The sequence below is a fragment of the Lissotriton vulgaris genome, chromosome 3_2 (genome assembly GCF_964263255.1).
Source record: "Lissotriton vulgaris chromosome 3_2, aLisVul1.2, whole genome shotgun sequence".
Taxonomy (NCBI): Eukaryota; Metazoa; Chordata; class Amphibia; order Caudata; family Salamandridae; genus Lissotriton; species Lissotriton vulgaris.
Window position 1 is genome coordinate 235,409,758 of NC_141690.1, and position 22,728 is coordinate 235,432,485.

Genomic DNA, 22,728 nt, shown 5'->3' on the forward strand with positions numbered 1-22,728 from the left:
AAGGACGGAATACCAATGAACGGTCATCGCTTGCTAGTGCCTACTCCCCGGCTTCGGAAACAGGCCTTTTTTTGGTGCCACGAGTCACCCAGCGCAGGCCATCTGGGATTCGGGAAAACCGTGTCCAGCCTGGAGACATTTCTGGTGGCTGTCTTTGCGTGCGGCTGTCCGGAGATGGGGAGGTGACTGTTCCGTCTGTGCAGCCGTGAAATCAGACCATCGACGTCCACAGGGCCTGTTGCGGCCTCTCCCGACGCCCTGCAGACCGTGGGAGAACATATCCCTGGATTTCGTCATGGGGTTGCCTGTGGATCAGGGATGTACGGCGATCCTGGTTGTCGTGGACTATCTCACGAAGATGGGGAACTTCATAGCTTGTAAGCAGGTACCCTCGGCAGGCCAGCTAGCGGTGCTCCTTCTGAGGAACGTGGTACGGTTGCACGGGCTGCCCACCCTGATTGTGTCGGACAGGGGATCGCAGTTCACGGCCCAATTCTGGAGGAAGTGGTGTTCGGCGTTGCACGTTACTTCTGCTTTGTCAACAAGCTATCATCCACAGAAGGACGGCCAGACGGAACACCTTAACCAGTCACTTAAGTAGAACTTGCGTTGCTTCGTGGATCAGGGGACCGAGGAGTGGGTGGATCACCTGTGGCTTGCGGAGGTCGCCTACAACAACGCCACGTATAGCTCCACCAAAGCATCCCCTTTTTACAGCAACTATGGTCATCACCCCAGGTTTTTACCGTTCACACACCCCGTCAGGGACCTCCGGGTGCCAGAAGCCGCCAGGCGGGTGGAGCACATCAAGGATACGCTTGTTCGATCTAGGACTTACCTGGAGGCGGCCAAGGCGGCGTACAAAGCTGCGGCGGACAAGAAAAGGCGGCCTGGACCTGTGTATGCTGTTGGGGATTATGTCTGGGTGTCCACCAGGAACCTGCGGTTCTGCAAACACAGCGTGTTTCATCCCCGGTACATTGGTCCATATCGCATCACTAAGCGCATCAGCCCTGTGAACGTGCGACTGTGTTTGCCTGGCCACCTGAGAGTACATCCTGTGTTCCACGTGTCCCTGTTAAAGCCCTTCGCTCCTGGCAGGCGTGAGCCGCCTGTGCCTGTGTCGGTGGACGCCGATGTGGAGTATGAGGTGGCAGGTATTCGGGATTCCAAGTGGCGAGGGAACAAGCTATGGTATCTCGTGGCTTGGAAGGGGTATGGCCCGGAGGAGGAGTCGTGGGAACCCGCGTCTGGAGTCCACGCCCCTCGGTTGGTGGCCTCTTTCCACAAGAAGAACCCTGCATCCGCGGGCCCCGTGGGAAGGGGCTGATGGGAGGAGGATGTACTGTCAGGTTTTCCGGGATGCGGCGTGGCTCCACGGGGCGCGACAGCGGAATCAGCCGCAGAACCCGGCATCGCCATGCGGACAGAAGACTACAAGGACCAGCATGCCTGGCGCGACTAGCGCGCACACGGAAATGGGTACTTAAGACGCTGAGGACGACGGGACGCTGTCGGATATTCAGTTTCTTGCCGGCCTCTGTGATTTCCCGCAGTTCTCTTGTTTACCGAAGAAGCCCGACCTGTGCAGCAGACTGAAGGTAGCAGACCCGCTGTTCAGGGTTACAGGACAGCGCAGAAGGTAGGGCGAGCGGCTGCTCATTTTGTTACAACTCTGAAGAAATCCTGGTCGAGCGTTGGTTTCTACGCTCCCTGGACGGATTGTGAGGCAGAGACGCACACCAAGGGAGGTGGTTGCCGCGTCTCTGCTTGGGCTTCAATTACAACCGGACCCATCGGTAGAGTGCCCGGCTGGGCATTCCAGAGTACAGAGTTTTCTCAGCGCAAAGACACCACTACACACGCTGTTAAGCAGAAAACATCAACTGCCCCATCAGTCGTATTCGAACGTCATTTTCGGCCGTTACTTTGCACGGTGTCCTCTGTTGGAGTAATACCGGGACCGGTATTTCTGCAGAGGACGGTTGGACCTCGGCCCTCCAGGGACCAGGGCGACGGCTGATGGGTATTGTATAGTTCATGTTACATTCCTTAACCGATGTTGAATGGGATCATTCGCATCGTAGCGAGACAGTTTATCGCTCATTCTTAATTTCCTTTGCCCTTATATATGTTGTGTCCATTAAACCATTACTCATTGGAAAAACCTACACCTTGTTGTTGCTGTGGGTCTGTTACCGACTCCCCGATCCCGAGATCTTAGGAAGATTACAGGGGGTGATGAGTGACACGATCTGTTCTGTCCACGCCGGCCCCCAGCCCTGACCCACCGCAGTGCACGGCCCACTCCTCGAAGCCAACCCGGGCCAGGCCCATAAAGCCACAATCTTGAGTACGAAAGCCACCAGCTTGAGTGCGACAGGCTCAGAGGAAGAATTAATGTCTCAAAATAAATCATATTACACACATAAATATAGGCCAACAGGAATAACTGCACCTACTTAAATGATAAAAGAGAGGCGGTAAAACAAACCCTCAATAGTCTGTTCTGAAAATGCATCAGCTTTGGAAAATTAATGACATCTTCCTTCATAAAGTGGTCTTAGATCAAGATGTTTTGAAGCAAAAACTCCGTCAACAATGGCACAACAAAATGCTGTAATAACACCAAAACTTATAAAAACAATAGATGCAACCAGCATTTGTCTTTTATTCTCTATTAAATTTGCTCCAATTATTCCAAGAAGAAGAACCGAAACCAAGAATAGCCCCAGGATAGTAGCCGCCAACAGTCACATATTGGGTTTGATTTGTTGCTGCAAGGCCCACAGAAAGTATTAACATTGAAACAAGGAGGAGCGACATGGTTACAAAGGGGGAATTACAGTCTTCTATGAAATGACCCGCAGTGCCAGGCCCGCTCCACGAAGCCAACCCAGGCTGCGTGTGTCCCGTGAGGTGAGCGCAGGGGGCACTACAGCACGTTACCGGCCGCTCTGGCCCGCATCACCCGGATAGGGGTCTCTGCCCCAACACCGTAGTCAGTTCTGTGATCTCTACTCAGGAAGGGTCTCACTGCAGAATCCGCCTGCCTGGGCACCAAACCTGTTCTCTCTGGTTCCGTACCGTTGTTTGCTTTGCAGGAGTAAAGACAGCAGGCTTGTTGCACCGACAAGTGAGGCTTCATTTCCTTCACTTTGTGTTCTACATTTAATGAATCAAACACTGAGGAAGTGGGTGGGGAGTCTCCAGAAGGGGAAGGACAGCTGTACAGACCAGGCTTCCCGGATCTGCAGCAATTTTCCTATGGTGATCTGAGACATGCATGAGAGGGTGTCGGAGGTGTCTGCGGATTGTAGTGCGTGAGGGAGCCGACATCACAGGCCTGTGGTGCAACTGGGCCTGAGGAGTGGGGCTGAATGAATGAATGAATGAATGAAAATATACTTGGTATAGCGCATGGCTACCCTAAGGCCTCCCAGCGCTTTGACCCAGGTAACATCACCATCACTCATCGGAAAAGAAAGGTTTTTAGTTGTTTCCGGAACATGAGATGGTTCGGTAGGATTATTCCAGAATTTGGCCGCTTGCAAAGAAAACCGCCGACCCCCCGTACGGGATCTTTTGATCCTAGGGACTGTCAGAAGATTGAGTTCACTAGACCTAAGGGTTCTGGAGGGTCGGTATGGGCAGAAGAGAGGGCAAAGAATATCTGGACCGTTGTTTGTGATGGATTTGTGGACCATACATATGGCCTTGAAACCTATCCTCTCCTGAATCGGTAGCCAGTGAAGAGCACGTAGAGCAGGCTTAACCGAGCTGTGTCTAGGGACTTTGACCAGAAGTCGAGCAGCGCAGTTCTGGACTGACTGCAGAATTTTGATAGTGCCTATCGGGCGCCAATATAGAGTGCATTGGAGTAATCCAATCGGGAGATGATCAAAGACTGGACCAGGAGCCGTCTGGAATCGGGAGGAAGGAGGTTGAGAACCTTCCTTAATGTCCTAATCAGGCCAAAGCATGTTGCAGCTACCTTCTTTGCCTGCACTTGAAAGCCGAGGGAGGGGTCAAGCCAGACTCCCAAACTCTTGATTTGTTTCTTTGGGGTCGGGGGTGGGGGTGGGGGGGGGAACCAGGCAACTCGGCCACCATGGATTAAGGTTCAGAGGAGCCTTGTAACCTATGATCATGATCTCGGTTTTAGTCCCATTTAGTTTCAAAAATGAGGCTTCCATCCATTCACAGACCTTAGTGAGACAAGGGGACAGATTGTTTGGTCCAGAGGTCCCGTCTTCAGACCTCGTGAGTGAGACCACCAACTGGACCACCAACTGGAGAGGCACTCTGGCGCGACTGCGAGAGAGGACCACAAGCTTTCGGGGCCTAGGTCAGGGCCCGGTGATAGATCTGAGGGGAAGTGAGAAGAGTCTTGGACCCCTGCCCCCGATAATCCCTGTGGGACCAATAACTTGGGAAAAGACACAGTCACTATGGGAGGGTGGTGCGTCCGGAATTCTGGCTGGTCCTGCAGTGGAACCAGAGTCCGCATCGAGGGGGTGGACCGTGGGGCAGATTGGCTAGTGGCTGTGGCCTGGATGATTGTATTTTGAAGAGTCCTGGCCCCTGGGATGCAAGCGGCAGCACAGGGGGGCGACACTACTGCGGCAGAGTTGCCGGACCAGACGGAAGTCACTCACTGTACTCTATAAGGGGGGGGGGACAGACAACGGACCCTCGCTGCTAATCGCCCATCACTCCCTAGTGGCGCATGCACCCGGGATTTATGGCCACCGGGCCTGGGTGCAGCGTATGTATCTGGCTCCTCCACTGGCCCCCTGAGGGTGAACAGCTGCATAGAGCCCCACAGTTGGACTGAAAGTCAGAGGGGTACACACCCGGAACTTGCAGAGTGTTTTCTGCGGAGGGTTGCCCTGAGGACCTTACAGAACTACAAGGGCTGCGCTCCACCAGGGACATATAGAGATGGGCAAAGCCAGGTTGAAAAAAACTAGGGATGCCCCAGAACAAAAAGAGGATTGGTGAGAGCAAGTGCAGGGCAGCTTGAAGACGCAATTGAAGGTAGACCCCATTCAACAGCAACTATTTAAGATTCTAGAGGCCATATCGGATACCAAGGCGACACTGCATCAGGATATCAGTACTGGGTTGGTGGGTCTGGGGCTCCTCCGAGCAGAACACCAAAAGCTGAATGAAAGGGTGAAAGTGGTGCAATTGGGTCTCGAAGAGCTGACCGCCACTCAATAAGCCCTGACTCGATAAGTGGCAGAACTAACAGACAAGGTCCGGACCCTGGAACGTAGGGCGGAAGATGGAAAAGGCTGTAGCTGACAAAACATACAGATCCTTGGCTTGCCGGAGGGGGTTAAAATGGGAATTTGGTGGCATGCCTGGAGCAGGAGCTCAGTTCGGTGGTGGCCCTGGGGGGCCTGACGTTGTTTTATAACCTTGAGAGAGCGCACCAGGTGCCAGCACGTCTGCCAGCGCCAGGCCGCCCCGCGCGACCCGTGGTGGCCGGCTCCTACACTACAGGGACAGCGACATTCTTCGTCAGAAAGCTCAAACGGATGCCCCCTTTGTAGTGAATAACAGTGAAGTTTCTATGTTCCTGGATTACACTCTCAATATTTAATTAGAGACCTGCTACATTTCTGGCGGTCAAGAAAACATTTTGGGAAGAGGGCCTTCAGAACTCCCTAATTTTCCATGCCTGGCTCTCCATAGTTTGAACGGAATGACCTACTTTTGCGAGGATCCTAAAGAGGCATCGGAATGGATTGAGGCATATAGAACTGAGACCCTCCCTGGTATCCCAAAGGTATCTCCCAGAAACCAAAGATAGAAAACAATCTAAAAGGCGATCTGAGGGCAACCTATTGAAAAAGCCAAGTTCCTGCCAAACCGAGCGAGAGAGAGCAGCGGGACTGCAGGCCGTAGCCGAGATTGTACGCGATAAAGGATCTCCATTGGAGGCAGGGTCGCGATCAATGAGAGGGACCGATGGTTCCGACTCGGATTCTTCCGGAAGAGCTAGCCTCGACATGCCAGTGGTACGCCCGAAAAATGCAGACGAGATAATATAGCCAGGACCCATATCAAGAGAAGCTGCAACCTTGACGCCTCTGTGGGGGGGCAAACACCACCTTGAACTAATGGATAAGCCTAGCCAGGCTGAATGAATATAGAGGCCGGTGCATGATGTACCACACCACATCACGCCACATCATATCAAATCACCTCGCACATCCCTGTGTGTTAAACTGTACGTCCACGACCCCGAAGGTTCTTGCAGTGGCTGATTTAGACCTTTATTAGACTTTAAAGATGCATTTGCCAGTCTGCTCTGGGGAGTTGTCTGTTGGGATTTTTGGTGTTTTGATTTGCTCTGTTCATAATGCAGGAGGGGGTACGTTTTTTAATTTATCCGGGGATCGGGGTGGGAGACACTGGAGGGGAGGGGTTGGGGAGTGACTGGACCCACTTAAGATGCCAACACACCAACAGGAACTGAAATACCTCACTTGGACCATCAGGGGGATGGGGTCAATGTCTAAGCGTCACAACATACATAATTATCTGAAAAGACAAGGTGTACAGATAGGCCTGTTATAGGAGACACACCTACTTCGGGAGAAAAGCGGCACATGCGATGGAGAGGACAGATATTTGCCACCACCTTCTTGGTGTACACCAGAGGGGCAGTGATATGGATCAGACCAGGGGTCCCCTTTGAAGCAACAAGCAGTTTAATAGACAAAGAGGGCAGATATGTCCTACTATTGGGAAGACTACTAATCCAAGAGATCACGCTGGGCTGCGTATAGGCGCCCAACCAAGACCAAATGGCCTACATGGCCTCTCTCTCCGCCCGAGTAGCTGACGTAAAGGTGGGTCATGTGATTTTAGGAGGGGACTTGAACTGCATGGCAGACGTGGTTCTGGACCGCTCCCACCCTCCCCTATTAGGAGCGCAGGCCCATCGAACAGCAGCGGGGTTGTGGGAGTGGATGGCTCACTAGGAGCTGCAAGACATTTGAGGCTCCAGCACGCAGGGGACAGGAAGTATTCCTTCTACTTCCCCATACACCAACTCCACAAAAGACTAGGGGGCATATGTATGAAACAAATTTTTTGTCGCAAACACTGCGAATCGCAAAAACCAGCGTTTGCGACTAAAAATGTGCAAAATGCGATGCATGAGCAAAATCACATTGCAATATTAAGGAATTGCAAAATTTGCGATTCCTTAATTTTGCGTAAGCATTTAAGGAATTGCAAATTGCGATTCCTTAAATGCAATGTAGCAAGCACCCAGGTTGTGCGATTTCTCCTTAAGAAATCACAAATTACCACCAACTTCAAGGGTGGTAATTTGCGATTTCTTTCAAAAATGCACTTTTTGGCATTTTTCAAGGTGCCATGTGGCGCACATACATGCCCTTAGGGTATGTATGTGCGACATATGCGCACACATGCTCATTTCAGGGGTGCATCAGGGTGTCCTTGTGATACCCTTGCACCTTTTAAATTATTCTCAATTTGCGAATGGCAAATTGTGAATCGCAAATTGAGAATGACTTCCCATTCATTCCTATGGGCCTCCTGGCCCATAGGAATGAATTGGAAGGTATTCCTTAATTGCGATTTCGCAATTTGCTAATCGCAATTAAGGAATACTAAGAAATCGCAAAAAAATTGTGAATTTTTAAATACATCCCCTTTTGCAATTCTCAAATAGCGATTCTCAAAAAATCAAGTCCAAATATGTCAGAGTTCAACCCATGGTTGTCAGAGAACTTCCTCGTGGTCCATGGAAGGAAGTAGCTTTGGAGATTGTTGGGCCCATTCATAGTAATGGTCAACAGATCTTCATTCTTGTACTTTTGGAGTTATTTTCAAGATGGCCTGAGGTTTACTTGACAACTAGCATTGAAACTTCTCAGGTCATAACATTTTTAGAGTCTCTCATAGTGAGGGAAGGATTCCCTGAATCAATTCTTACCGACAACGGTGTGCAATTGGTTTCTAAAGAAATTGAAACGTTCTTGAGGAACAGAGGGATTGTGTACAAGAAGTGTTCTCTTTACTACCCTGAGACCAATGGTATGATTGAAAGATTTAATAGAGTTTTGAAAGAGACAATTTCTTGGGCAGAATGCTCTGGTCTCAACTGGAAAGAGCAAGTTTTAAAGTTAGTGGAAAATTATAGAGTAACTCCACTGGAAAGTCCCTGTTTGCTCTTTTCCGAGTAAGGACGCCTTGCACTCTGGTTGAACCATCTTGGGTAAGACTCTTAGGAGAGTCTTTATCCAAGTCGTGTTCTAAAGAAAGTTCCCTTGACTGGCAAAAAAAAGAAGCTAAATGCTTGGCTAGGAAATTATATTTTGATGCTAGGAAGTTTGCGAAGAATACTTTTGTCAATTGTGGTGATTTAGTTGTTGTCAGACTTCCTGGTTCAAAAGTCAAGTTTTCTTCTCCTATACGTGTGGTTAAAATATTTAAGAATGCAGTGAGAACGCAAGTCCACAGAATTTGGAATCTTAATAGAATTTCTCTGTGTTCTGGTCCTGTGAAGAGTGAGAATTGTAATCAAAATAATGATTCTTTCAGTTCCTAACGTTCTTCTTCAAGGATTGTTAAGAAGCAAAGTTATTTAAAAGATTATGTATCATAAACCCTTGTTTTTCCTTTTGTTTATAGGGGAAAGGTGTGTGGCGTCCTGCCTTTCTCATGATGTCACATTACCACCCAAGGTTCTTTTGAGATGCTTAGAATGTTAGTGTTCAAAGTAAGCTGAGTTACTTGAACTGGTTTGGAGAGACTGGATGGGTTTCTTCTTCTCTTAATATACCTACAACTTTCTTCATCAATACCCTTCCAGGACATTTCTTTCAGCTGTCTGAATCTTACAACTTGGCCTTGGCCAAAAAACAAATAGAGGTGACGTGAACATTTGTTACAGGGCCACAGATTAATACTTAAAGCCAAGAGGTGACCACGTGGGCTGGATCCGAGGGTAGAGCGCTGCATAGGGAAGAGGCCTGCCCCAGCATCTAATCGCAGACCTTTGGAAAGATACCCTATTTGTTTGGGAACATCCAATCCATTCCAATAGCGTAGATGAGGACAGTGGGACTTCCACGGATTGAGGCATGGAGATCAGTGGGGACCGACTGTGGCCAACATCGGTAGACCTGGAGGGTGATTGAGATTCCCTTTCCATTCCCCCCCCGTTCATGCGGCAAGACTCAGAACCACATAGACATGCCAGGTTCGGCTACGGGCCAGGCCCGCCTTGAGATAAACTATATAACCGTGCTCTCCACCTACACAATGCCTCCTCTGTACCCCACTCCTGCACCAGTTAAGTTAACTGGTTTGCATACCATTAGATTTCTATGTTATTCCCTTCCTTACATGATTAGTAGATGGCAGTTCAACACTTCCCGTCTGACTGGAACTACCCCAGTGGACCACCGCAATGGAAGCACAAACTGATGCAACAATCAGATTCACTGAGCGAAGTGGGAATAATTCATTAGTCATTGAATAGATATTTTGTATCCGCCCCATGACAGATATTGGAGGCACTAATATTGTCAGGTAACATCTCAGAAATCTGTATTCTGAGTGTCAAAGAGATGTAATAACAAATGTAACCAAACCATTATGCAGTGTAATATATGTTAACAAAATGCCAATAAAGATAAAAGAAATTAAAAGATACTGAACCAAAACAGTTACATGTGCAAGATACAAAGTTTATGGGGCTAGATGTATAAAGTATTTTTGTGTTCGAAACAGCTTGATTCACAGAATCGGGCTATTCGTGACAGCAACAATGCTTTTTCTATTGTACAAAGCCCAAATCGCAATTGAGTATTTTGTTACCGAATTGCAATTTGGGTCTTGTGATTCAGTATTTGGACGGACGTGTTCAGAGAGTCCCTTACTAATACTGAATCACATTGGTATGTTCAAATATTTTGCAATCTAAATAAGGTCTCAAAAACTTCGCAATTTACCCCCAACATAAAATTAGAGGTAAGCCATTTGCAAATAGAAAGGGATTCCCAAGGGACCCTTTCACCTTTGAGATTGGTTGGGAAAATATGTTTTAAGAGCAGGCAGAAGTCCAAAAGACAACTGTCGTGTATCAAGAAATGAAACTTCAAAGTTTCATTTTTTTTATTTTTAAATGCATCCCGTTTTCCTTTATTCTTTTGGGAGTTCCGAGCATCGTGCCCTCCTTTCTCGCACTGCCTGGCTGCCTTTATATTCAACAAGTGTGTCTGACACCGGCGCGCCTGCTGCGTGTACCACGGACTTTCTCTGAACAAAGTGGTTGAAATATGGCTGATTAAGCTCTGTCATTGCGGCCGCTGTGTACATCGCTGCCAATCTCTGAACAAATTTGTTGAAAGATTACTAATTTAGCCCTGCCATACCCGCCGAGCACCACCCTGCTGCCATTCCTCTCTTCCACTCTACCAGCCCCAAAGAGTTTAAGCCTGGTGAAGAGCAACTTCATTGCGAACACTAGCATCTTAAGGCCATTACAAGTACAGCATTTCAACCACAATCAAGTGTCATCCCATCCACCATGAGTATCAATCAATCTGTGGTGGTTCTCCCACTGCTTCTTATGTTACAAGGTCACCACCCATAGACTGGATAGAGACATTTGAAAACTACATTGTAGCACTTTTCGCCGATCAGGAAAAAAGCTTTGTTAACGGGATGTCTTGTAAGAGAGGGTCAATATATTTTTTAATATTTGTCACAAGTATATGAAGACAACGGCGATGTAATGAAAGATGTGTTTGAGGAAGCCAAACTGCGTCTTCACAAATGTTTTGCTAAAACTTTGAATACAGTTATGCAACAACACAAGTTCTATACCCAACCGCAGAGACCAGGCGAATCCGTAGAGGAGTTTGTGGCGAGATTAAGGGAATTGCCCATGAAATGCAAGTTTGGATCCATGATGGAGGAACTTATGAGACCAATTAATTGTCCAGTGCAGTAACAAAAAAATGCAGGAGCGCTTGTGGGCAACTGATGATCCCACATTGCCATAAAGATCGCTACAGTTGTAGAGGAATGTATGAAGTAAATGCAAAAGATTAGCAACGGGGAGAACATAGATGTAATAGAAGTGGATTGTGCGACTGACTTAGTTAATTTTGTCAAGAGGAAAGCAACAATTTCAACTGCACCGTCTACTAAAAATGCAGTTTCAAGAACCACAGTATTCATGCAAGGCAGACCCCACGCACGATTTTGCTGCCACTATGGCAGCAACTTTCACCTAAGAGATTCAAAATCCTGGTACGCTTTGGGAAATGACTGTCATGCTTGTGGACGGAAGGGCCATTTTGCTTGGATGTGCAAGGCAAACAAAGGAAGGGTGGCATCAGTTGAGGAATCAGCTGACCTCCGAGTTCTCATAGTGGATTCAGAACAAATTGAACTTGACTCAAGGAGACGCTTTTGTCCCAGAGCGGAATTTGTGGTGGATGGGAGAGCAGTAACCATGATGGCGGACACAGGCTCCTTGTACACCATTATTTCGAAAGAGTTGTTTGATGCTAGGTGGCCTGCCAAAGTGTTGAATACCGCAGACATAGTATTGAAAGGTTATCAATTAGCCAACATTGGTCTGCTGGAAGAGAAAGGTGTGGTAGGCCTCCCAGATGGCTTGATGATTATGTCTGTCGCTGAACAGCCATCCGGGAAATATTTTGATGTTTCTCCTTGGTGGGTCCTTAGGTGGTGCCCTCTTGTGTTCCTGTCCGTCCGTCTGCCCTCTTTGTGACCCCCTGCCGCCACAGGGCGGTTTATTTATATTTATTATGAAAGAAGGGGGATGTGTTATGATGTGACTTGGTGTTTCTTCACCCTTCACCTGGTGTGCCAAGTTTTCTGTGGAATGTGGGGATAGTGACATAGAGGGGTTCCATGTTGGTTGTGTTCAGTGGAGTCTATTGGTGTCTGGCTCTTCAGGCACAGGGTTCCTATGCTCTATTAAAGTTGAAGAATACAAGCCTTGGAGTCATCATTGTTCTTGGACAGAAGAACCTACTACAGGTACCCTGGATTTCCACACTTGAAACATAGATTATTTTGACTTTCCCCAATCCACACTTCCTCTGCAATGTTATCGGCCCGCACTAGGCTGATTTCTTTGCAAATGCACTCCCATTGCCTGTAATGCAGGTGGTGCCTGTTAAAAAAACTAAATTTGTACCACCATCAACTTATCCTTTTCTAATCAAGATATTTACTACAATACCATGCACATGATAACATGTACTCTCTTGTGTTGCCTGCAACACATAACTGACAGTTTCACCCGAGTGCTAATAGCAGGCCGCAGACTCTAAACAAAAGCGAACACCAGGGCCTGCATTCTCCACTGAGCTACAGTCTCTTGTCCACTATGCTGCTTACACACCTGCAGTAATCTTCCATAAGCAGCATGTACACCCACATCTTCATTTTGGGTAGTTTGCATCATTTAACATTTAACATGTTGCGGGACACCCTATCCGTTAAATATTGCATGAGGATTTAAACGCCAAACTACCACTGAGGCTCTGCATAAGGTCACTTCAGAGATATGCTACAAATGTCCTACAAGTCAATGGCACATCAATAGATAAGAGTTCATCCAAATCTGCCCACATTCATTTTGACAACTTTGTTATCCGCTCAACTTTGGAGACCACTTTTCGGGCGTTTGCTGCAAATTTAGAAAGCCATTAGCAAATTACCACAAATCACACCTGATCCAAGGTACATTAATGTTTAGGGACTTTCCGTATGACCCCATAAAAATGTCACATACATGGGTGCCATAGGACCTGTCAAGTCACTCATGCCACAACAAAAATTTGCTGTGCCGTCACACATGCCAGGGAACAGTTAAAATCGAACCAATTTCACCAACGACCGGACTCTCCCTAGGTGGCCATGAGGCAAAGATTTGCAGGTACCGTCTGTTTTCCGATTCCCTGCACTACCAGGAGTATAAAACTGACAGAATGTGTGTAGTCACTTGGGAGTGTTGGTCTGACATTGACACCAATCGAGACCAGTGCCTGAACAGGAAACTCCCACGCTCCTGGTGGCGGTAGTATCCTGTACCGATATACTTGTAAACTGCACAGAAACGGATGCTCCTAAGTGTATCCTGATCTATGAATAAATATGCTACCTGTTTGTACTGCAGAGTTCAAATTGATTACTGCACACAAGTGACTTTCCAACACAGGGGCAGTCATGGTTTCTCACCATCCATTCCTGCACATTTTAGTGAGTTTAGCAGATATCCCAGTTTTCTGGGTAAGTCGATGTTGTAGGTCTAGTCGTTTTACTACTGCCCTCATGTTATTGGTCACAGGACTCGTGTAGCTGTACAATGTTGACAGTATTTAAGTGACGGTCCGGTCCTCGGATGCTTGATTCCGTTCTGGGAAGGACATGGCTTTTGTAGTTCGGACTGGACTGTTCCCATGGGGCACAGGGTCAGAGCTGATCTGCATATCGCCATTGTCTAACCCAGGGTGGTGTGGAGTGCAAAAAAACGATGGATTTGGGCGAAGATCTTTTGACTGGGTTGAATGTGTGACATTGATCCACATTCGGTCCATCACCTGTTTTGTTTGCAAATTCCGCCATAAGTGCGCTGGGGATGCTCAGACGTGGGTCCCAGGCACTCCACACCACTGGAGTCAAGCTAGCCGGGCTGATGAGAGGTGTTACCTTGAAACCGGTCCGGTCCTCGGATGCTTGATTCCGTTCTGGGAAGGACATGGCTTTTGTAGTTCGGACTGGACTGTTCCCATGGGGCACAGGGTCAGAGCTGATTTGCATATCGCCATTGTCTAACCCAGGGTGGTGTGGTGTGCAAAAAAACGATGGATTTGGGCCCAGATCTTTTGACTGGGTTGAATGTGTGACATTGATCCACATTCGGTCCATCACCTGTTTTGTTTGACAGTATTTAAGTGACGTCAGTGCCACAGCCGGTACTGACAGTTATTTCTGTTTACCCTGTCGGTCACCTGTTTCCTCTTCCCCAAGCTCTGTTCATGTGAATAAACTTCACTTATTTACCTGAGTTCTGTGAGTGTGCTTTCATCCCTCACTACTATTGGCGACGAGGTTCGGGATCGGTGATTTATCGGAGCTTGTGGAGGAGATTTCGGAGGATTTCTTATTTAATTGAGGCAAGTTATTGATACTCTTATTTTCACAAGAGTTTTCAGATTTCTTATGTGTCTCTCATTATTTCCGAGAGTGCCGTCTAAAAATTGCAAGAACGTAGACCAGCTGAGCAGAGGTGTCGGTACGCTACGAGTAAAGGAGGCGGGGTGTAATTCAGAAGTCGGAGCAGCCGACGGAAGCAAATGTGCAGGCAAGTGTGGATGTTACACGTGTCGGTTGTGTGTAACTTAGTCTAAAGCTTATTTTCGTGCGTTTCAGCGTGTTTGGGAACCGAGTGCTGCCAGTGAGGAGAAATTGACAGAACCAACTGTCATCGGCAAGCTGACGTCGACCCGTCGCTCACAGCTCGGCAATTCACCGCATCAGCTGAAAGCGGCAGGCAGCGTGAGCGCGTCATCGCTCAGAATTGAATGCGTGCCGCCATTTTAGTTGAAATTGTCACGTAGGGTTTCTCCGTGTTTCCTCATCACAGAAGAGTCACCGAAGGGTGAAATAAACATCGCAAAGCAGGTACACAAGAAATTGACGGTTACAAGATACCAAAAGTAAGCGCTGTTTGTGGCAAGTACATTTTAAACGCAATTTCTTCTTTTATAAGCGTTTTTCTTCGTCACAATAGCGTGGTTCATTAAAAAAAGAGACCTTTGAGGAGGATAAAGTTCAGATGGCAAATGAAAGCAATTTTTGTGCCCCAGCACATTTTCTGGAATCACCAGGTAAAGCAGTCATGTCATGGAAAAATTGGTACAGGGCATTTGATAATTATTTAGTAGCTATAAATGGCAAAAGATTTGAACCGGAACGCAAAAAAGCTATATTATATGGGTTACTAGGCGTTGCTGGTCAAGAAATGTTTTATAGTTTACCAGAATACGAACCCGCATCTGGACAATTTATTTCTCTAGACGAGTTTCAAGAAGCAGTAAAGAGACTGGAAAGACAGTTTGATGATGAGGTAAACCTAATGGTGGGCAGACATCGGTTTGCTATGAGAAAGCAATCTGAGTCTGAGAATGTAGAGGAATATATCGGCAGTTTAAGGGTATTGGCTGCCAAATGTGGGTTTGGTGACAGAGTTGATGAATATTTACGTGATCAGTTTGTATTCCATTGCCATGAGATCAAAATTCAAGAACGGTTGTTAGCATGCAAAAATCCCTCTTTGTCCGAAGTCATAGACATTGCAAAGGGAATTGAACGTTCATTGGAGGGCAGAAGAGAGTTAGCCAGGTCAAGTGTTTCAGCCAGTGCCAGTATTTCATATGTTAATGACAGAAGAAAAAAAAAAAAGAATATCATGTTAATCGTTATGTCAAGTCAAATTCAGTGGTTAATCCTGCAAATTGTGTATGTTATAGATGTGGTCGCACAACCACAAAGCAGATTCCATGAACTGTCCAGCTATGGGGAAAAGATGTACAAGATGCCAGAAGGTAGGGCACTTCGCTAGCGTGTGCGGAAATTTTGGTCATAAAAGAGTAGAAAGAGCAAAAGTAAATGTAGTAGAAGAATTTGAAGAAGATATGTGCTTGAATATTATATTAGCTCTAGGTGACAGTGCCAATTGCATAAAAGGTCTGATAGGTACTGCACACGTAGGCGAGGTGGAACTCAGTATCATGGCAGATTCTGGGTCACCTATCACAATTGTTTCAGATAAAAAATATCTGAAGTACTGGCCCAATACAGATTTGTTATCGCCAGACGTCAATCCCAAGGCATTTGGAGAACGTGACATAAACATGTTTGGGTATTTTATTGATGTTTTGAACATTAAAGGCAGATGCATCGAAACCAAAATCTATGTAGCGGAAAAGGGCAGAGATATAGTGGGATGGAGAGATCTTGCAAAATTATAAATAATCCTCAAACCAGGGGCTGAGGATCCCATCGTATTAGATGATGGCTTTGTATCTCTCATTACTGTTCCAACAGAGTCCAAAAGCTATGGTTCCTCAGAGTCAGAAGGTGAATTATCCACTATATTGAGTAAGTATAAGAGATTATTTGAAGAACGCGTAGGTTGTGTGAAGGGATTCATGCACAGTATAGTACTCAAAAAAGATGCATCACCTGTAAAACACAAAGTAAGACCGTTACCCTTATCAGTTAAGGAGGAGTTACGGTTGTTGTTAGAAAAACTTGTTAAAGAAAAAGTAATTGAACCTGCAGATTCAGCAGAGTGGGTTTCAGGGATAGTTTTGATTAAGAAGAAAAATGGTGAGTACCATTCGTGTGCCGATTTAAGATCATTAAATAAGAACATATTGGTAGATTGTTTCCCGTTACCAAGGATTCAAGAGATTTTAGCCAACACCTCTTGATCCAAATATTTTTCATTAATAGATCTTAAATCGGCATACCACCAGGTAAGGCTGGATGAAAAATCCAAAATGTTAACCACCTTCGTCACTCCCCTGGGAGCGTTTAGATATGTTCGTCTGCCTTTCGGATTGGCATCTTCTGCAAGTGTTTTTCAGAAGTTAATGGAGAACATGTTCGGCGGAATGGATGGAGTGCAGAAGTTCCAGGACGACATATTGGTACACGCAGATTCAGAAAGCAAGCACAACGAGATCTTGGACACAGTATTAAACAGGTTACAAGAGAGAGGTATGACAGTTTCGAAAGATAAATGTAAATTTTTTTAAACTGAGATTGAGTATTTAGGTCATGTACTCCGTGCCGAAGGCATCAAACCAAAACGTAATCTCGTACAAGCAATAACCGATGAACCCAATCCTGATAATAAGGACGCACTCAGGTCGTTCTTAGGTCTTAGCGAGTACTACTCCAGGTTCATTGAGAGTTATGCTAGAATGGTGGAACCACTAAGGGCACTTTTGCGCAAAGGACAGAATTTTAATTGGGTAGTGCAGCATGATGTGGCTTTCAAGGAGGTAAAAGAAGCGATTGTTAAGGCACCCACATTGAAACCTTTTGATTCACATGGTTATAATGTCATTACAGTTGACGCAAGTTCAGTGGGAATTGGTGCAGTTTTTACGCAGAAAGTAGGTAAGCATACCCATAAAGTTGCTTTCATTTCTCGAAGATTAAATGACACTGAGAAGAATTACAGTACTATAGAAAGAGAGGCACTAGCCTGTGTTTGGCCAGTTGAGAAGCTAAAAATGTACATTTGGGGCAAAGAATTTGAGTTAATCACAGACCACAAACCCCTTATATATTTGTTCGATGGATATGGTAGGGGCAATGGGAGAGCTTCGTCTAGGTTGGTGAGATTGTTGGCCAGGCTACAGGAATATAATTTTTCTATTAAACATATTTCGGGCAGGTGCAACATCAGAGCGGATTTTCTTTCCCGGTTGCCTACAGAATGTGAAGATAATCAAATAATTGAGGAAACAGAGTGTGTGGTGTCTAATGTAGATGTTATACAACAGAGCAATATGACCATTTCAAACGAAGAGTGGGTAGAAGCGATGGGAAAAGATGTAATTTTGTCTAAAGTTAAGAAATATATGTCCACTTCATGGCCTCCCATACGCAATCTTTCATCTGATCTTAGAACATTTGTGCAAGTGGCCAATGAATTGAATATTGTGAAAGGGTGTATCAGAAGAGGTGATTTGCTTGTTCCCCCCACCAGTGTTAGGAACAGGATCATAGACATGGCGCATAAAACGCATTTGGGAGCCACCATGACTAAAAGACGTCTGAAAGAACATTACTGGTGGCCCGGCATGGACCTTGATGTGAACTTATTTATGGAAAAGTGTGCTGCCTGCACAAAATCGGACAAACAATTGGAAATGGAGGACTCATGAGATGCAGTTAGTTTCTATCCCAAGTTCAGCATGGTGTAAAATTGCCATTGATATGGCAGGACCATTTCAACGGCTTGGACTGAATGATAAATTCATAATTGCAGTCAGTGACTACTATTCGAAATGGATATACCACAGATTTGTCAGCACTATAGATTCTGACACAGTCATTGATTTTCTACGCATGTGTTTTGACATAGAAGGTAGTCCACGTATTATTGTTTCAGACAATGGTAAACAACTTACGTCAAGCAGAATTACAGATTTTTTCAAATCACATGGAATTACCCAGGAGAAAACTCTGTTGTATTCTCCTATATCTAACGGTCAAATTGAACGAGTCAACAGGTTCCTCAAGGAAGGTATACAACTTGCCCTGGCATCAAACCTACCAGTGAAAGACTTCATAAGAGAAAGGGTGTTTACTTATAACATAACGCAAAACTCAGTCACAGGTTTTTCACCTTTCTTTTTGTTGAGGGGAAGGAGATGCGACCACGACATTACCCCCAAGTTTCTGCTGTCAGGGAACGAATTGCCTCCCTCCATTATTATAGATGATGAACAATTGCATGTTAAGAAAAGAATAAATGAGTGTCAATTGAAAAGTAAACAATATCATGACTAGGTGCATAGGGCTATCAACAAAGAGTTTCTTAAGGGTGATTGGGCATTAGCCACTAAGCCAGGTCATCAAATCAAGGGTGAGTCTTGATACTTTGCCCCTGAAGAGGTGGTGGAAGTCTCAGAAAGTGCTGTTTGCCTCAGGCATTCGGGTGGCGCAATAAAAGTGATGTGGTCAGAATTAGCAAACAGCAAGCCGAAGTGTGGCATAGTAGTCAAGTTGATGAAAGAGGCTACAATGATGAATATTCATGGTTAAATATGTTTAATGGCAATGAAGCATGTATATCTACCACCAACGCAGACAATTCAAGTAACGATGTTGACTGTCAGAGTGAGGGTGAAAGTAGAATCGACTACAGTCAAAATGATATGTGTGATCATTACAATGAACCTGTAAATGACCAGGAAGATTGCAAGCAATTTGAGGTCATTGACAACGTAGTCAGTAATGATCCTCCCTATGTTGCAGAAGGATCTTCTGATGAAGTCCGTATGCATGGAGGTTGGCAGGGAACATGTACCAGGTCTGGGAGAATTGCAAAACAGCCCAGTATGTACAAGGAGTATGATGTGAGTTAAAACTTCCTTTAGAAAGGGAGATGTTGTAGGTCTAGTCATTTTACTACTGCCCTCATGTTATTGGTCACAGGGCTCGTGCAGCTGTACAATGTTGAAAGTATTTAAGTGACGTCAGCGCCACAGCCGGTACTGACAGTTATTTCTGTTTACCCTGTCGGTCACCAGTTTCCTCTTCCCAAAGCTCTGTTCATGTGAATAAACTTCACTTATTTACCTGAGTTCTGTGAGTGTGCTTTCATCCCTCACTACAGTCGACTTAACAGGCAAGGTTTTAGGTCTAGCGGCACTTCCACTTAAGAGTTTTAGTGAACAGGGGTCATACGGCGTTTAAAACAAACGCTTTAGTCCCTCGTTGACTGGGTTCTATTCTGATGAATGCGGCGGATGAACGCACTCACACAACACAATCGGTCCGTGAAGAATTGAAGTTCGATGTCTATGTTGAAGAAAGTTCCCGTTAGTGTTTTATCATGATCTGCTCAACCGACGAGGCGTCACTCCATGCTAGAAAAACCACACAGGCCTTACAGAACCGCCGCCCGCATCCTACCGGTCCAGGCCGCTCCACATCGGACCTGCAGGCCCGAGTCCCAGAAACAAGGGTGAAAAGGGGTCTGCCCGTCTGAAAAGCAGGAAGAGAATAACACATTCCAATAGACGCTCACTCTCTTCGCCTGATGCCCACCCCCCCTCCTCGGTCTCACTCCCTCCCTTCTTCCCCCTCTCTTTCGATTCAAAACAGAAGGCGGCAGCCGCCTGGCCTCCACGGACACGGGTTCACCGACAGTCAGTAAATAACACACCCCAGGAGAAGCTACTCCGCTGCATCCCAAATGAAGGAGGCACGCGCCACCGTGAGAGGGCGGAACGGACAGCGGCACGTGCGGATACCACAACCAATCAGCGCTAGGAATCTGTATGGCGCACTAGGATTGGCGGTGGACACGATGATAGTTCAATTCTTGGTCGCGTTACAAATCCACAGTGCCGCCCAGGCCAGTGCGAGTCTCCCAAACTCCGAGGCGTGGGAGTGGTTGTCATGCGACCCGGAAGTGCTAAAATTACGGTCTAATGACATCCGTTAAAAGATCAGCAACGGAGGACGGGCATGAGGCTGGATTTACGGTGGGTCCGTGGGAGTAGCGGACAGGGGGCCACCGGAGCGGTACATCACAGTATAAAGAGTCCTTACAGGATATTAAAGGCGTTAATCATGAAAGTGAGAATCTAAATAGAAGTCGCAAACGCGAGTCTGCACACAAGGTAGGTAATTGGTTATGCATAGGAAACGCCTTATAAAAATGTACCAGAAGAGATGTGAATGAGGTTTGGGATAAGGAAAGACACAAGGTTTCTTTGAGGATTGCCAGTGCTGTTGTCATTCCAGAGGGATCACATCATTTTGGTAACCAGGGGTTTGATTAGGATTTTTTTCCCAGCAGGCGAATGAAGATGAGCAAGGATGGTGACAGCCCTGTCTGTATTCGTTAGCCATTTAGGATGGAATGGTTGTTGCCTGCATGCGTATTTGTGTTATGCTGTCACGAGGAATTCGTCGGATGTGCAAAACTACGAGTGGATTTTATGTTGCCAATTTCTAAGTTTGCCCTGCTCTTTATTATTCGCGCAGATAGCACCAGCCAACGTCATTCTCCATCACCCGCACCCTGTATGTTTCATCATCAATATAGGAGGGTGGGTCCTATATTCAGTGTCCGGCAAAAGCATGACTATTATCTTGCAAATTAAGCACATCTGGAGTCATGGTGTGACTCATGATAAGGGGCGTGAGGCCATGTGTAAAGCCGAGTATCTCTGGCGGTAGAGTGAACTTCAAATGAATGACCGACTCTTAGAAGCAAGTTGAAGACCTAGGTACAGTAGTTTTCACTGACCTAACAGACGTCTATCACAAAGTGATGTTAATTTAGTTCTTAAGGAGAGAGGCTTCCCATTAATTTACTCATTATCTTGTTGGATTAGGACTTCGGAATGAGCCTTGTGTTGATTGGGTGAGATCAAACTAGTTGACTTTCAGGAATAATTTGTTTTGACTTTATAAAGTGACTAGTTATGCTACTATTCTGCTGCTCCCAAGCTGTGTAAATAATATTTTTCATTACCAGATTTAATGGTACTCAAGAAACAAGTAGCCGTATATTGATTGTGTTTTTTTCTGATGTTGCCACGGTTCTGAGCAGCGTTATTTGTAAATTGCACCAGTGAACTCCTCATGCCACCCACTAATCTGAAATTTATGTTCAGTCCCTAACATTGTAACTATTTGTGTTCTGTGACAATGCTTTTTATTTGTAAATGAGGTTTCTAAAACTTTCCACGTGTACCTGAAATACATATCCATCATACCTGGTAAAAAACAAGACATTCATGTACGTGTCCAGTCACAGATCATTCACGTAATGTCAACTAAAATGATTGTTTCAGCCTGTCAGTGCTCGTACTTCACTTTTTTAATATGGAGGTTATTATGCCGCTCTCTTCAGTGGTGTTCTAACAGAAATCTGAGATCAGCATTTCATTTGGCTGCATCTGTCCTCCCGTTCTAGTTGAATCAGTGAGACTTTTTATGCTTTTAGTTAACTTTATTTTATCCGCTGAACTTCATTGGTAACTAAAAACGAGCTACATGGCAATGAAAATTAGTATATCTTTTAGGGTAGTTGGTAGACTGCCTTTAACTACTGTCTGTGAGGTTGCGGGTTCGAGGGAGGACGGCGTGGAGGAAAGTCTGGAGGACGGCATGGAGGAAAGCACTGCTTCTTATTTATCCAGTGTCTCAGAATAATCTATTGCCTCCGCTCACCCCGATGACAGCAGCACCAAGTTTAACCTGCATCATTTGGCACAGTGCTGTGTCACTGAAGACTGTGTTTGATTGGGTTTGTTTATACATTTTTTTTGAGAATGATTTACTTTTGCCTAGGAAAGATGGTATAGAAAAATTAGTTTAATACGAAAAATATATTCTGGAATTTTTTATTTTTTTTTATTTTTTAAATGTATGACATGTAACACCAGTGATACCTTATATAACAGTACAAGAAATACTTTTTATCACATGGCGTACAGTCTTTCATTCACATATACATGACATAGGAAAAGTTTAATACCATTCCACATTCCGTGGAAGAACAATATTTGGTCATCTGTGTGTGTTTTTTTTGTGTGTTTTTTTTGGTACTTGTTGGCTTGCTCCTTTGTATGTCTTAACGGGTCCACAATTGTGTATATTTTTTGGCTGGACAGATTTAATTAACATTGCACTTCCCTGGCACTCTCAATGAGTAAAGGTTGAAATCTCACCAGAGGTAATTATTACATATGGTCTTTCCAGTTCTGTTTTGTTGTGTTACCCAGAGGTCTTCCTTCGGAGATATATGCGCTATTTAGTGTGCAACTCTTTCCTGTTATGTGAGCTTATTTTCCTATCTCCCTGAAGATCAAGGATTCACTATGCCGCTTTACACACTTCTCCGAACAGTTCCTTGGTTGCCTCTGA

The 22,728-nt window shown here is 45.6% G+C and overlaps 1 protein-coding gene across 2 annotated transcripts in view; it reads left to right on the top strand.

Annotated features, from left to right (window-relative positions):
- The first annotated feature begins 20,260 nt into the window (after positions 1-20,260).
- The window catches only part of PTPRA (protein tyrosine phosphatase receptor type A), a 906,420-nt gene continuing 903,952 nt past the window's right edge, over positions 20,261-22,728 (top strand). The window contains exon 1 of one of the 2 annotated variants that reach the window (XM_086964286.1): positions 20,261-20,471. The gene's annotated coding sequence lies outside the window, so the exon portion shown is untranslated. The remainder of the gene's footprint in view (positions 20,472-22,728) is intronic. The other variant, XM_086964287.1, reaches the window with a different exon arrangement.